This window comes from Equus quagga, chromosome 9, assembly GCF_021613505.1.
Source record: "Equus quagga isolate Etosha38 chromosome 9, UCLA_HA_Equagga_1.0, whole genome shotgun sequence".
Taxonomy (NCBI): domain Eukaryota; kingdom Metazoa; phylum Chordata; class Mammalia; order Perissodactyla; family Equidae; genus Equus; species Equus quagga.
In genome coordinates, this window is record NC_060275.1 from 92,254,698 (window position 1) to 92,271,812 (window position 17,115).

The following is a 17,115-nucleotide window of genomic DNA, read 5'->3' on the forward strand; positions in this document are numbered from 1 at the left end:
ACTGTGCCAAGTGCTTTATGTTTGGCTCTTTTACTTGTCACAACAACCCTACTCCTACTCAGTTTTGTTCTTCCCACTTTACCAATGAAGGAATTGAGGTTCTGAGAGAATCAGTAACCAGCCAAGATCACAAGCTGGTTAAGTGGTTGGACTAGGATTCCATCCCAGGCCACTTGCATTCAAAGTTCAGGCACTTGAGTGCCACACAATTCTGCTTTTCTAGAACTAACACTCCCAGGGAAAATATGCCTTCAGAATTCTACAAATTCACTATGTTTGAAGGCACTGGAGGGATGGTGGGATACAGAAAGAGGGGCAGAATGATTTCAATCCTCAAGGATCTTACAATAGAGTAGGGAAAACATATGCACCATGAAATATCTGACAAAGTAAGACCTGATGAGAGATTAAAAAATAAATTTCTCTAGACAGACAGGAAAGAGGTTAATTCCAGTTGTGGGGCATAAAGGAGGGTTTCATGGGAGAGGCAGCATTTCAGAAGGAACTTTAAAGATGAAGAAGTCTTTTCCACAGTTAGGAATAGCTAAGGAGAGTCATTCTAGGTGGAAGAACCTGCAGGAGCAAATACACAGATTTTGTGAGGGAACCAGTAAGGACTCCAGATGGGCTATTACATGGCAAAAGGTGAAAGAAAAGACTGCAGAGATAGAGTATACCATGTTTTGGACAAGTAGAGGAGTGAGAGGTAAGAAAGTAGAAACAGCTGATACACCTTGATTTCTTGACAATGCAGTCACAGTATTCCTTGGACTGAGAAACAGTCTTTAGGTGCGACTTTCAAAATCAAAGGTAGCTTTGTATCAAAGCACTTTGTACAATGCTAATGTGTTTTTTCTAGAATCTGGCATAGCAAGCAGTAATACCAACCACAACATAATCAGGCCCTAAGACCTTCCAAGAACTACCCAATCTTCATAAGCCAAAAGGAATATATCCAAATGTAACAAAGATACCGTGGGAGCGATCCCTTGGTGGCCAAAATTCTTCCACATTCCAGGATCTCTATCAGCAGAAACAGAAAGCCTTCTCATCCCTCACCCCAATCCACACTCTGGTCAAAATCCTGGTTGTCTTCTCTTCCATTAGAGGAAGGTCTGTCTCTGGGACAGTAGATTCACCAAAGGATAACAATTGCTAACATTTATGAGGCAGGCAGAAAAGACCAGTAAAAGCAGCTTTCACCAGATGTAGAAGAGAGTGAATAATTTTATTAGATAATCTGTTGGAATCCCTTTGTAGATGTCTGCTGTGTTTTTCAAATATTTAGGACAGAAATCACTCCTCACGCCCTTGACACGTAGCTGGAGTTCTCCTTTCTCTAAAGCTGATTATATTTGCGTCTTTCCTCTGCCTAATCCAACAGGACCCAGAAGTTTTACTGCTGGTTCTGTTTTCAAATTCTTCCAGGAAATTGGAGCCACCAGGTGAAGCCTACTGTTCTGGAGCAGTTTACTGATTGAAATGTGGTCCCACTCTAATCCCAGCCCAGGATCTGCCTCGAGGTTAAAATGTGTGTGGAGGGGGCCGGGCGGGGATGGGCTTAGGGAAAGGAGGCATGTTGAGGGGTAAATTTATCCAAGGCTGACTACCCTTTGCACCTTTTACTACAAACTCATTCGCATAGCCCAGCACGAAGCAAATCCTACTCCTTCTGGAACTGGCCCTATTCCATGGGGCACTTACTGTCAATCTTGGAGCTACCCCTCTGGCATGCCTTTCATCCACCAGGAATATCTGGTTTTCCCAACTTCTTATCACAAGAATTCATTGCTTCCTTGTTGGCCTGTTAGAGCTGTTTCCTTGGGTCTTGATGAGACCGCAATCGAGATATTGGGGCTTTATGGAAGAAGGCCCTTCCTTCAGGCTTGTCTTGAGTTGCTAATAGCTGTCTGGAGATTTAAAAATGCACATTGACTGTATGAACTCAAATTGGTGTGATTATGGTGAGAAAAAGGAAAAGAACAAACGAGAGTGGGCAAGAACACAAACAATCTTCAAAAGGATAAAACAGGCTATGGACAAAGCAAGGATTTTGATTCTCCTTACAATGTCAGTGTAGACTAGAGGGAGCCTCCTTTCTGATCTTTCTCTTAAGATGGATTTAACATTTTCAGATTCCTCAGCTCCACTAGCACAGGCCCTATAGATTTTTCTCTCTTATTCTGGTGTCCCTTCAGTTCTAATATAGAGCTTGGACTTCATGACACATTTAAGTAAATTTTTTCCCTTTAAAATCTTTGAAGACTTAGGTCTTCAAAATGTCTTCTTATTGCAAAAGAGTAAAAAATATAAGGTAAAATGTTAGTGTGGCCCTTCTGCAGTCTTTCACACTCCCACCTTCACTCCATGTTCAGCAGTTTATTCACTTTTCATGCAACAAATATTTGCTGGAGTCTGGACTGTGTGCCCAGCACTGTTTCAGGTACTGTTTGGATAAAGTGATGAAGAAAGGAGAGGAGGTTCTGCCTCTCAGGGAGCTTCATTCCAGTCAGGGAGAGACAGACTCTAAACAAAGGAATGCTCATTGCTTCAGGAAAGGGCTTTGGATCCTGCTCTGAATGGGATAAGAAGCCATGGTAGGGCTTAGCTTGGTGCAGAAGAGTGAAATGGCCTTTTTAAAGGCTAACTCTGGCTGCTGTGTGGAGACTAGTTAGGAGGCTGCTGGGAAAGCCCAAGGAGAGGTGATGGCGGCTTGATTATGGTGACCCACCGGAGAGGCGGTGAGAAGTGGTCCTATTTGGGGGTATATTTTGAAAGAACAATTGTCAGGATTTGATTATAAACTGGACAAAGGGTATGAAAGAAAGAGAGTAGTGAAGGATGGAACTAAGGTTTTAGGCTTGAGCAACTGGATAAATAGAGTTTAACAGGTTCAGGTTAGGTGTAGGTGAATGAAGCGATCTATTTTGTATACTCTCCGATGTCCGCATGGAGATGTCTAGGTGGCAAAGGCATTCAAGAGAGAGAAAGCTAGAATTCCACATTTGGGACTTGTCACACACACATGGAATTAAAAGCTACAGCTCTGCATGAGTGTGCCAAGGGAGTGCATGAGAGTGCACGAAGACAACGAAGATTCATAGCTGAAATGGAATGGGATAACTAAAAATTAAATAGCTAAAGTTATTTTGTTTAACATGATGCATGCTAGTACACCAAGCACTATTAGAAAGACTGGAATGATAGCTAATGGAATCTCTATTATTCTGCCTCGTATTGTTAGCCAAATTTTTATGAGCATTTATGGGCTCAAAAAGGATGACACCAAGTTTTTTGGCCAGAGAAACTGGAAGACTGCAGTTGTAATTTACTGATTTGGGGAAGACTGGGAACAGACTTTGTGGGGTGTGGTCAGGGTGAGAAATCAAAATTTGAGATAATCAAGTGGGATGTTGAATAGGCTATTAGATATGGGAGAAGGAATTCATCGGGGAGGTCTGGTTTGAGATTAGATTTGGTGTTATCAACATCTAGATAGTGTTTAAAGCTATCATACAGTTTAATATTAAAGACATGAATGTCATCTCCACAAGGCACGAGTGTAGCTAGAAAATAGATAATCAAGAAAAGATAATCAAGGACTGGCCCTGGGGGTTGTCCAATGTCTAGAGATGGAGAAGATATGGAGGAATTGGAAGGGAGATAATGAGGTAAGGGAGGAAAAAGCAGAAGTTTTGTCTAACATACCAAATTATCTTAAACATTAAAACTACTTAAAATATCAAATAGTCACAGATTGTTTTCAAACTTAACACAAACAGAGTACCATCGATTTGATTTACATAGTCTGTGTATTTAATTCTTAATCTCTCCAGGATTATAGATACTTGCCTGCTAAGAAAATAATTCTGTCATCCAAATAATTTGGGGATTGCTTTCCCAAAGGAATATTTTGGAATTATGTTTCCAGCCACACATTTCCAGCTAATCAGTGTTGCAGAGATTCTGGCTGGGTGTGATATGAGAAGCTGCAGACATCAAAGCATGGCTTCAGTCCCTGACTGAGCTGCTGGGGTGCTCTTTAGAGTCTCTGTGTCAGGAATCCCAAGGGGAGAGGGTCACAAAACATGACTCCCAAGGATTGGATTTCTTTACCTATCATTCAAGTTAGGTTGGAGTCTTTAAGCAACCACAGGGGACCTACAGCACTTGACTGGGCTTTGCATTTCTTTATCTTTTGAGATTGTGTCAAGATCTTTCCCTGGGATTCCGAACCTGGGGTTGGAGGAGGCCTCCAAAGTGTCTTCTGTGGAGAGAACCCAGGGATCTGTGAATGTGGATGGGAAAAACATCACAATTTTATTTTCATTAACTTTTATTTGAAATTCAGAAATTTCTTCAATTATAAATGTAGGTAACAAACCACATTAGTATTAGCATGACCTGGACTTTGTCACCAGTAGAAATCATAAACATCATCATATTGCCTTAGCTTTATTTTGGATGTCTCAAAATGTCATCTCTGTTCCTCATGACTTCAAAATTGCAGTAGTTATTAGACCCGATGCTATATCTTTTTTTATGTTAGTAAAGAAGCACATAAAGCACGTATACATACAACTGTATATCAACATAATTGATGTCCTTAGTAATCTTTTGCATTTTACTTTATGTACTTACATATTTCATTTTGCTCTGAGAAGGGACTTCATTAGACTGCCAAAGAGGACAATGATGCAGAAAGGTGGAGAACCCCTGCTGTCTCTGAACTTGTGTCCTGCATTCTTTCCATTGTACTTGCTACTTCTTGGCACCATACCTCTCTTAAAGGTAGTGTAATAATATTCTGCTGGATATCTTGAGGCTTTGGTCAATGACGTTATCTTTGTTTTTGGTGTCTTTTCTCATCTGAAGTTTTAAATTTTAGGTAGTGAAGTCTGCTATTGTTACTTTTTTCTCCATGGTTTTTGGGTTTTGAGTATTTCTTGGAAAGACCTTCTCCACTCCAAAGTTATAAAAATACTGTACTCTCCAATGTTTTCTTCCAACATTTTTTAGGGTTTTTGTTTTGTTTTGTTTTTCATCTAGCTCTTTAATCCAATTGGAATTTGTCTATGTCTGCTGTGATGTAAGAATCTAACTTTTTAATTTGTTCTCCTAAAATGGTTGCCAAATATTCCAACACCATTTATTGGATAGTCAATCTTTTCCTCATTTACCGCATTTTTTTAGCAGCTTTAATGAGGTATAATTGATATACAATAACCTCCATATATTTAAAGTGTACAATTTGATAGTTTGGACGTAAGTATACATGTCTGAAACCATCACCACAATCAAGATAGTGAACTATTTTTATTTCTTAATATCTTAAATTTTATTTATTTATCTTTTGAACAGTTAATATAGTTATATGGTTTGAAACTTAAAGACATGAAATGTTATGTTGTAAAAGGTTTCTTTATTACTTATACCCAATCCTAGCCCCAGTTGCTCATTTCCCTCTCTGGAGGTAATCAGTGTCATTAGTTTCTTTGGTATCCTTACAGAGATATTTGTTTATGCACATATTTATTATTATATATCAATGATACCTCAGTAAAGCTGCTAAAAATATGATAAATTAAGAAAGCATTGACTATTCAAAAAGATATATTTATGCATATATAAACGAATATATGTACTATACGCAGACACCCACACACACATATACACACATACAAAATAGCATATTATACACATTATTCTTCACCTTCTTATTTTTCTCTTACTAATATATTTTGGACATCATTCCATATCTATATTTGAAAAGATTCTTCATTCTCTTTTACTTCTACTTAGAATTCTATTGTATAGATATACTCAACAAATATTTATTGAAAACCTATTATGTATGAAGCACTCTTCTAAGCTCTCATATATCAGTGACCAAAACAAACAAAAATCCTTTCCCTCATAGAGCTTATATTCTAATGAGATCTATCATAATTTATTTGACCAGTTCCCTAATAATGGATATTTAGATGGTTTTCAATCTTTTGCTGTTATAAACAGTACTGCAGTGAATACTTTATATATGTTATTTTGCACATATGCCAATATATTGGTAGAATATAATTCTAGAAGAGGAATTTCTGAGACAAAGTGTATGTACATTTGTAATAGATGAGGTCAACTTATTCTCAGTAGAAGCTGTATCAATTTATACTCCCACCAATAATGTATTGATAGTACTGGTTCCTCCGTACATTGTTTTATGCAGGTTTTCTGCTTTTGCCAATTTAATATGCAAGAAAATAAGTCATTGGAGCATTAATTACATATTTTTTTCTCATGAATGAGATTGGGCATCTTTTCACATCTTCGAGAACCATTTCTATTTCATATTCTTTGCCTGTTTATCTATTGAGTTGTTAGTATTTTCTTGCTGATTTATAGAATGTATGTATTAGGAAATTTTGACCTTTGTTCTGTGATTTAAATTTCTAATATTTTGACTAGTTTGTCACTTCTCTTCTGATTATGGTTATGATGGATTTTGCTATATAAGTTTTGATTTTTATGTAATCGAAATGATTGGTCTTCCCTTTTGTGGTTTCTTGGATGTTTTATGGTACTCAGAAAAATTTTTCCCACTGCAGGCTTATAAAAAGACTTCGATTGCTTTTTGAATTTTTGTTATTTTATTTTTTGAAATTAAATATTTCTACGTAGAATTATATTGCCATAAAGTAAGAACCCAACTTAATTTTTTTCCAGATGACTGCCCCAACACAATTTATTAGATAATATTTCTTTTCTCCATTGATTGTAAATGCCTTCTTAATAACTGCTAAATTTCCACATATACTTAGGTCTATTTCTTGACTTTCTGCTCTGATCCGTTGACCTGTCTGTATGTTCAGTGTGTGTGTAAAGACTTTCTTTGACTACTGTTGTTTTTCACAATTATCTTAGCTATTCTTGCTTGCTTATTTTCCCACACATACTCTGAAATCATCTTATACATTCCAATATGTCATAATCCCAATATTTTGTTGGGATTTCCCAGGGATCTCAATAGATAGCATTCCTGTTCTCTGTCCAGGTTCCGAACAAATTGAGAAAAAAGCTAAAGAATTAAGTATATGGAAAATCAAAATACTGTATAACCTTTATTAGAGACCAAGGCTGAGTTGGATAGTTAAGTATGACCTCCAAATGGGCTTGTGAGCTGAACCTCATAATTGGGCAGATATGACCCCCTGTCACAGGCAGGGTAGCATGATGACTATAATTAACATTACCGTATTGTTTACTTGAATGTGACTGAGAGAATAGATCTTAAAAATTCTCATCACAAGAAAAAAATTGTAACTATGTGAGGTGAAGGATGTTAACTAAGCTTATTGTGATAATCATTTCACTATCTAGACATACATCAAATCCTTATATTGTACACCTTAAACTTAGGTAACATTATACGTCAATTACATCTCAATAAAATTGGAAAAAAATTAAAAAGAAAAGGTTAACTGCCATTGACTTGGTTTACTCAGGATGCAGCAGCAGAAATACAGTGGTATAATTTGGATAAGTCCCTGATCACAGGGTGACAGGTGAAAAATCCCTCCCACAGTGGTATCCTTAAAGAAAGACAGTCCTCTTCTGCTCAAACCCTGGGTTCTATCCATGAGACACACTGGAGGCCTCCTCCAACCCCAGGTTGGGAATCCTAGAGAAAGATCTTGACACAACCTCAAAAGATAAAGAAATGCAAAGTCTGATCAAGTGCTATAGCTCGCTTGTGGTTGTTTAAAGACTCCAACCTGACCTGAATGGCAGGTAAAGAAACCCAACCCCTGGGAGCTAAGTTATGTGACCACCCCACTCTCTCCTCTTCAAATTCCTGACACAGAGACTCTAAAGAGCACCTCAGCATGGCAGTCAGGGATTGAGAAGCCAAGTCCTGATGTCTGCAGTGCCCAGCTCTGAAGAGGTTTCCTGGCTCATGGGGATGGCCTCTTGAGGTGGGAACTGTCCAGGTAAGACTTTTGGAACCAATACTCTTTGCAGCCCACTCACTCCTCCAAAGAAAGAAGGAATGGAGTCAAAGAGGTCTACCTTATTGTTCCCAAATTTGCCAAAAGGGGAGGAAGAGTGAGGGGGAGGGAGCTGGGAAAAGGCCTTGAAAGTTACCCTTCCATAGGAAAGGAAACTGATAGTTTCTCTTCTAACAATATGATGCTGGTAGGAGTAACTTATTATCCCACTTTTTAAGAGGAGAGACGTAATAGGCAGAGATGTTAAGAAGGGACGCTGAAACCTTCATCTTCTACCTCAGTTCATTCCACTTGCAAAGCCTTTCTTGTCTTCTACAATTCCCCTACATTAATTATCTTGCTATATTCTCTCACTCCAATGTAAACATGAGAGAAATCATAAATTTCTCCATTGGTTTTTTCTTTCTCTTCATCAAATGATTTACAAATAATCCTTAATACAATCTCACAAACAAATAATTCTCAATCCGAACTTAAAGTGCTTCCAGTTGGAATTCTGTCATTGAGTTAAACTTTTTCCAGTGGTACTTGTTTTGGGACAGCATCATCTCTTTCTTGGCATCTGTCACATAGCTTGGCTCTGTCTGACTCTCTTACCTCAAATTAATTAACTCCAAAGTGATGCCAACCTGCATGCATAGTTCCCTTTACATAGTGTGTTTTTCATGTCCTTGATGGTGTCTATGGGATTACTGCCATAGACCCTAAAACTGGGGGAGAAAGACCCAGCATCCTCTCTTATTTGCTGAACTTGAAGCTAGAACAACCCAGGGCCAATCATCTATCCTACACCCATTCTACTCCTATCCCATGATATCTGGCTTCAGTAAAACTGACCACCAGTGGGACAAACATGTCTTTCCAACGATCGCCTAGCTTCTGCTAATTGACATGTTCCTCTGGGTAGTAGATCCATCTTAGCCTTCCAACCCTTGTGCCCCACCCCTGAACCACGTGACTCTATGGAATTCCAGGGTGGGGGTATTAGTCCCAAACATATGTTCTAAAACAAAATAATGCTTACTTTTAAATTGTTATGTTAATGTGATAGGTGCCCATAGGAAGAGAAAGAATAATCTTAAATGTACATCATTATTGGAATGGAAAGAGAAGAGTGAATTTATTTTCGAATGTACTGATGAAAAGGAATTCAACTTTATTGCACAACCTCCCAAAGAACTAATGCAAGTCATGAATTACAACAAGCTTTTACAGTCTTTCTCTATGTGTGGTTTTTTTTTTTTTTTTAGTTTTAAAAATCATTCTCAATCTTAGTGCTACTAGATTCAAGCACACTCCACTGAAGAGCTCGTTAATGCTCATTACAGCATCTGTGTTGTATTTTGGGAGGTCCGTGGAACTTAATTAGAAAGAAATTCGGCTCTAATTTCTTTCTTTTAGTCCCCCCACTTGAAAAAATAAAGCCTGGCTCTTTGAAGGCCCTTTAAAAAAAAATCATTCTTTAGTTTCCTCTTGATTTGTGTTTATTGCTAAAAGTTTTCCCAGGGGAGGGCTGATGGCAATGCTAGAACAGTTCAGGCATTCTGTTCTATTCCTTTTCTATCGAAGGGCTCCAGATAAGAGCCCTGAAGAAGGGAACACATTCAACTCTCACAGCAGGACGTCAGTACTTTATAATAACCTCTCCCACAGCCCCAAACTCTCAGCACTATTCACTTTGTACTAGTACCCTTAACACAGCACAAAGGAAGACTTTGAATGTCGCTGGACCCCACATCCCTGCTGAGAGCCCAGGATGCAGGATACTGCGCAGCAGTCTTCAAAAAGCCCCCTAATTTTATTTCCATCTCTCATTTCTGGGCCAGAGTCTTCTGCTTGAACAAGGGGAAGAGCAGCTGTGTAAATAAATACAGATGAGTGCAACAGGCTGAATCCTTTCCCCAACTGCCTGCTCCGCTCACGTGTACTCTCTGTTGATTGTGTGTAGGATACATAAAGACATGGACCAAAACTGCTGCAATATGAGGTATTCTTCAGGGAGAAAATTGTCTGGTATTATGCACTCAGGAGAGAGTTCTGTATAAAATAGGGCTGCAGGGCTGCTGGCTAACCCGAAATAGTTAACTGTATCATATTATTGCAGTTAGGAACTTTCAAAAAGCTTGCTTTCCTAAAACCAATCAATCATTCATTCAACAAACATCTATTATCTACTATATGCAAAGCATTTTTCTAAGTGTTCATGGGGACACTCAGCAAACCTCAATGAGATCTGCCTATGCCTCTAAGGCTGTGGATCAGAGTAAAGGAATAAGTAGGGATTAAAAGATAGGAGGGTGTGGGGAGGGCAAAATGGACAAAGAGGGTTAATTGTATGGAGACCGACAGAAAGTAGACTTTTGGTGGGGAGTGTGCTGTAGTAGATACAGATGTCAAATTATAATGTTGTATACCTGAAACCTATGTAATCTTATAAACCAGTGTTACCTCAATAAAAAAAAAAGTAAAAATATAATATCTGAAATCGACTGGCCTAGATTTGAGTTCTAACTCCTTTACTTTCTAACTGTGTGGCCTTGCAAAAGTTGCAAACTCTTACTGAGTTTCAGTTTCCTCATCTCTGATATTATCTTCCTCGTAATATCATCGTGAGGATTAAATGGTGTGACTCACAGTGTCTGCCATGTAAAAACCTCTCAGTATAAAAATTAGCTATCATACTGGATAGGGTACCGACGAAAATGCTGTAACAAAGAGAGTCCCAAATCCAATGGCAAAGCATTAAGTCTTATTTTCTCCTCCCAGAGCTACAAGGTCTGGGGCTGAAAGAGTATCTCTGCCATTTTCAACATGCAGCTTCATCTCTAAGACCAAGATGGTTGCTCCAGTTGCATCTCAACCAGCATGAAAAGGAAAAGGTCAGGGGAGGGCAGGCTTATTTCTTCATGGATATAAGCCGGAAGTGGCACATAGCATTTTTGGTTACATCCCATTTGCCAGAACTTAGTCATATCATTCTGTTGAGCTGCGTTAGAAGGGCGGGAACTGTAGTGTCTAGCTGGCCATGTGCTCAGCTAAAACTCATAACTTCTGTTGTGTAAATGGATAAGCTTATCTAGATCAAAAGTTCTCTACTGTGGCCACTGTAATTCAAGATTATCTTTGGTAAGGTTGACCTGCTTATTCAGCCTTAAAACGAAATTTTACTCACCTGAGGCCTCATGCTGGACCCACTCTGGTTTCTAAGTTGGACCTCTTCTGATCCTGAACGCAGTTCATTTTCTAAGTTGGATCCAATCTGACTGGGACTGGTTTCTAAGTTGGACCCATTCCAACTCCGGCTGATTTCTGGCCCCAGTCCGGAAGAAGAAATCCTCAAATATAGTCTGAAAGCTCATAATGCAAAGTTTCGGGTCTAGGATCCAAGAGGGACTTACCCACCACCTTCAGAGGCAGAGAGAAAGCAGCGCGCTCAAGGGGCTCCGCTGGACCTAGATCTGGTTTCTCCTTGAGCCTGTGGGCAGTCGGGGGTCTCCCTCAGTTCCCCCGATGGATACTAGACCTGTTAAAAGGTAAACTGAGGCATGTTAAACATTTTAAAAGTTTATTTGAGCAAAAATTGACTAGAATTGGGCAGCAGCCAACCCAGCCGATAGAAAGGAGAAAGCTGTACAGAATGACAGACTTTTACAGGTAGAAGCGAGCAGGAACAAGGAAGTTATATGAGCCAAAAAAGCAGGTTGGCTATTGCAAAGTTACTTTCCTTTAGGGGATGGCAGGGGTCTACCAGGCAGATTTCTGGGAAAGCCAAAACCATAATTAAGTCTCAGTTTGGTGACATGGGGCTTAGCATAAACGACTCCATTTTGAGCCTGTTGTCTTGTTTTTAACAGACGCAAAACCTGAACCACATGCCTACATCCTGAAAGAGGCTGGTTTCTGCTTTTCCCCAAAGGTAAAATGTGGGTCTAGTAGTTTCTTTCCGCTGCATAACAAATTACCACAGACTTAGCGGCTTAAAACAACACTTAGTCATTAGCTCATAGTTCTGTGGGTCAGAAGTCTTGGTGTCTGGAGTCTTACAAGACTCATACCAAGATGTAAGTCAGACTGCATTCTCCTCTAGAGCTAGGAGTCTCCCTCCAAACTCATGTGGTTGTAGAAAGTCCAGTTCCTTGTGGTTGTAATACTGAGGTCACTGTCTCCTCACTGGCTGTCAGCTATGGGTCACTCTCAGAGACTAGACACTGCCTGCATTCCTTGCCATGTGGCCCCCTCCCTCTTCAAAGCCAGCAATGGAGAGTCTCTCTCATTCAATCCCTCTCTTATGCTTCAGATCTCTCTGACTTTCTCTGTCTCTGACCTCTAGATCCAGATGTGAAGGCCTACTGTGATGAGGTCAGGCTCGTCTGGGTAATCTCCCTATTTTAAGGTCAATTGATTTGGGAACCTTATTACATCTGAAATGAGTGTTTGAATAACTGGGGTTCACAGCGTTAGTGTCTGAGTAACCGGGAGAAGGTATGTGTACAGCAGGGACTAAGAACCTTGGAATCTTTTAGAAGTCTACCCACCACAGTGGGAAATTCCTCAAACACAGGAGGGTGTACCAGTGGTTCAAATGTTGGGAAATCAAAAACTTTACAAATGTCTACCACAGGAAGAAAGAGGACAAATGAAGACATAGGAAAACTAAAAGGTAAGCATCTGAGACTGAAGTTATAAATTCTACTAAGGAACTAAATAGTGATGGACAAAAGGAATACAGAACAGTGTTGAAAGCCTGGCTGAGACTTGATGCAGAAAATGGCAATAGCGGCCTTTGATGTTACTAATGAATTTCTTAAGCAATTAACTACAGCAATGAGTATAAAAAGATGAAGCTGGAAAAATTGAATTGAGGTGTTTGCATAGCATGAAGATTGGCAAGGCAAGGAGAGCACTGGTCATGGAAGCAAAGGATCATGGTAAGAGCATCATCGCAGGGAAAGGAGCTACAGGTCTGAATTCTCTCTCTTTATCTATAAAGTGAGCCTTTTGTAATGCATGCTGTCCAACCCTTAGCACTGTAGCTTCTGTGGTTGTATGTTGTGACCACAGGGTCTTGCTGAGTTGGAAGGCAAGGGAATAATGCTAGTAGAACAGGGACTGGAAGTCATGATGAGGACAAAGATTGGGTTCATTAGGATTTGATGGAATAAGAAAGTGTAAGGGTAAGAGGTGAGGTAAGAAGTTGATTTTATGCTACTTTCCATAAAATTTAAAAACTTTACAGCAATACACTTCCTTTCCTCCTTCCCTTTCTTCTATTATTGCGATGGATTTTACTTCTCCCTATGGTATAAACTTCACAGTATTTTTTTTTAAGTCAATTACCACTTAAAAGACTTTTAAAAATGAGAAATAAATGTTTTTTTATATTTATATGCATATTTACCATTTATGGCACTATTCATTATTTTGTGTAGGTTCAAATTTCCATCTGAAATTATTGTCCTTCAGCCTGAAGCACTTCTTTTAACATGTCTTGAAGTGCCTATCTCCTGGCAATGAATTCTTTTAGCTTTTTTTTGGTCTGAAAATGTCTTTGTTTCAACTTCATTTTTGAAAGTGTTTTTTTATTTGTTTTTTTGATATAGCATTCCAGATTGATTTGTTTTCTTAACCCTTCAAACTTGTAAAGATGTTGGTCCATTTTCTCCTGGCTGCATCTTTTTATCTTCCTTTAATGGAAGAGTGGATAGATTTGTTCTGTTATGCAATTAATTTACTGGCAGATCTGCTTCAGCATTTTGAGGCTTGTTTTTGAGCTGTGTTAGGGTCAGTCTGGAGTAACTGTGACTCTAGGATTAATTTGGCCCTAATTCTAAGGCATGTCCTCTATGGGATCTTCAGTGAAAGAAAACATCCAGAGTTGTGAATGGCATTTCTGGCTTTCTTTGATTGGTCTCATGTAGCATTACCCTAGGCATGCGCAGATCAGCATTCAGTCAAAGACTCACGGAGACCCCTTTGCAGATTTCTGAAGCTCTACCTCTGCGCAGCTCCCTCCTCTCTGCCCTGCACATTTCAAGCACCTCAGCTTCCTTAAACTTCGATGAATGTCTCTTCCACTCAGTGAGACTGCTCTGCTCTACTTTCTTTACACCTCCATGGTCTGGAGTCTGGCAAATACCTTCAGAGAGAAATATGGGGTCATCCTAGGGAGCATTTCATTAGTTTTCCTTCTCACAGAGGTTGCTATTCTCTGACGCCGGTTGTCTAAAATCTAAAAACAGTTGTTTCCCACATATTCTTGTCTTTCTTTGGTAATTTTGAGGTCTGAGCACTGGTGTGGTACTACTTAATCTGTCAGTGTCACAGGTGAAATAACCACATTAAAAAAACAGTTTAAACAACATTTATCTGTTATTTCTTTCGATGTGTTGGGGTAGAACTGGGCTTGTAATTCCTCTGCTATTTCAACTAGAAATTCTCTGGGAGGTTATTCGATGAAGAGAAAGCCGTATTCAGATTTGCATGATGTTAACGGGGCTTGGATTGGGAGAGAAGGAAACTACAGTGGAGAGACATCGTAGACATTTTAGGACGTTTTAGACATTTTATTCTGCAATCATCCAAGCAGAGAATGAAGGATGAAGTAAGGTGGCAAAATGTGGATACAAAAGAGGAGTTGAAGATGACTCTGAGATGTTTAGGTGGTTAAATAATCTCAGAGAAAATAATCAGCCTTTGTTGTTCAAAGATAGCACAGAATTTCTTGCTTCTTAAGGTGACATGTGGTACCGCCATGGGCTTGAAGCTTTGTTATTTTAGAAATAAAAATGTCACCTGGACGTAAATGGATTACTCTGGAATCATCTTAGAACTACTAATTTTTTTCTTTTGTAATTCTTTATTTTTCAAATTATTTTTGTATTCAGATTTTCTGAAGTCATTTTAACCTACTAGAAAACAAGAACTAAATATTCTTTAGGCAGTGATACTATGTAAGTGGGTAAACAATGTGTAGGAATGTTAAGTGTGCAGGAAAGGATAAGAGATACTACACACTGGCACCAGAACATGCTAAAAAGTGAAATTTGACAAGAAAATAGACTATGTTAGCCTTAATGTGATTTCATCTTCTCCTAAATTGTACCAAAGTTGATGGATAAATGTGTACCAGGTGCTTTGAAGGTAGTAGGGGATGGGGAGTGGAACGAGAGGTAAGTGTTGGATTAGGGGCTTTTAAAATATGAGGACAACTTTTTCTTAGCCTTCAGTTGAATATAATTAGGTGGCAGGCTGCAGATTGCCTTCCAATATCTATTCTCCCCTTCTTAGTGATGGAACCACAATTTTTAGGTAGGGAATGGCCACTTAGAGTGTAGACAATGTTTCAAGCCTCTCTTGTGGCTCGGTTTGGTTACATGATGAAGTTCTGTTCAAAGAAATCTAAATTGAAGGATCATGTGGAACTTCTTGAAAAGCTTTTTAAAAGTAAGGAGAAGATGGCCCTATAGCTCTCCCCTGCTTCCTTCTGATGTCAGGCTGGAATGTGGACTTAATGACTGGAGCGCCAGCTGCCATCTTGGACTGTGAGGGATCTTGGGGATGGAAACCAGTGGTGAAGAAGGCAGAGCAGAGAAAAAAGATCCTGGGTCCCTGATGATCCTGTTCAGCTCTGGAATACCTATTTCCAGTATTTTTTACATGAAAGAGAATAAACCTCTATCTTCTTTTAAGCCAATTTTTTGCCCTGAGGTATGTAGTTGAATCTAATCCTAATTAACAAACTTTCTTAGGGTTTCAGTGGTAGATATCAAAGACTAAAGTGTATCAGATGCAGAATGCAGAAATTCCGGGTCCATTCTTTTTTTCTTTCTATTGCCGTGCTATCTAGGGGCTGACAATCAGTAGTCGGCTCAAAGAGGGGAATGGGGGACAATGAGGTATGGTTGACCTGTCCCAGGCTTGGATTTGAGAGACTGAGCCTGGGTTTCTGGCTAAGTCACACTTTTACTATGATCTTCTGAGCATCACTTTCTCTCTCTGGGCTTCAGTTTCTTCACAGGATAGCTGTGGTTGAAAATATTCCATTTGCTGGCTGTATAGTGTTCTTATGAACATCAAATGAAAAAACAAATCTGAAAGTGCTTTCAAAAAATAAGGAGGACTACATAAAAGTACACTTTTATTGTTATTACAGTTGTCCACATTGTGAAACTCATTTCTCCTTTGCTCATTGGAGCCGTCTTAAACTTCTTTGCAAAGCATTTTAAAGCAGACTTTCTTTCCCTTCTCTTCCCTTTCCTTCCTTTTCAAAGATTTGACAGAGAGAACTTTACTTCCCAAGATACAGTGGAAATTTCTTGAAGGTAGATATTGAAGTCTCTGCATTACTTCTAGTCATCATTTTGCTCCCCATGGTTGGGTAGTCTCTAAACATTGCTGATTTATAAGACTTAACTAGAGAGTGTTGGCTGGAACTGTCAGCTTACTCATGGGTTTGGATGACGTGCGCTGGTGATTGTGGCTATGGCTCGGCAAGTGTGTTTGCGTGTGTCTGTGTGCACACACACATTCTCCTGAAGGGGAGTCATTCTCAGAAGTGAGTGTCTCGAAAGAAAGTAAGTAGCGTAGTCCTAGTGCTTCAGAAAGAACAATGTGGCTGTCCAAGCTTCAAGCTGAGTGAAGCAAGAGCGAGGTACATGTCTAACCGTCCCTGTCTCAGCCATTCCTCAAACTGAATCTAGGTCATTCTGGGGAAACTGGGTAGAGCTGCTGCATGAAGGAAATGGGCAAGGGACTCTTGTGCCCACCTCTGGCCTTCCTGGCCTTCTCTATAATACCCTTTGTGCAATCATGTGAAACGTTGAGTACAGGGGCTGGATGATTTCACTGAGTTAAAAGGTCTGAGGTGGGTGCTAGGTTCTTACTCTCTGATGAAAAATACGGCTTGGAGCAGGGGACTTTGGAGTTTCCCACCCAGAGCCCTTCTGGGGAAATTCTTTGGGAGATGGCCAAGATAGCTGTTCGGGTAGTTGGTACTATGAGGCAAACAGCTTCTGTCTCCTTATTCCAGGTCTCGAGCTGGGGAAGTTCTTACTGGCGAAGGCAGGATCTGAGCTAGATCTTGGGGAGGAGGCTTGGCAGAGGTGGGAGCAGG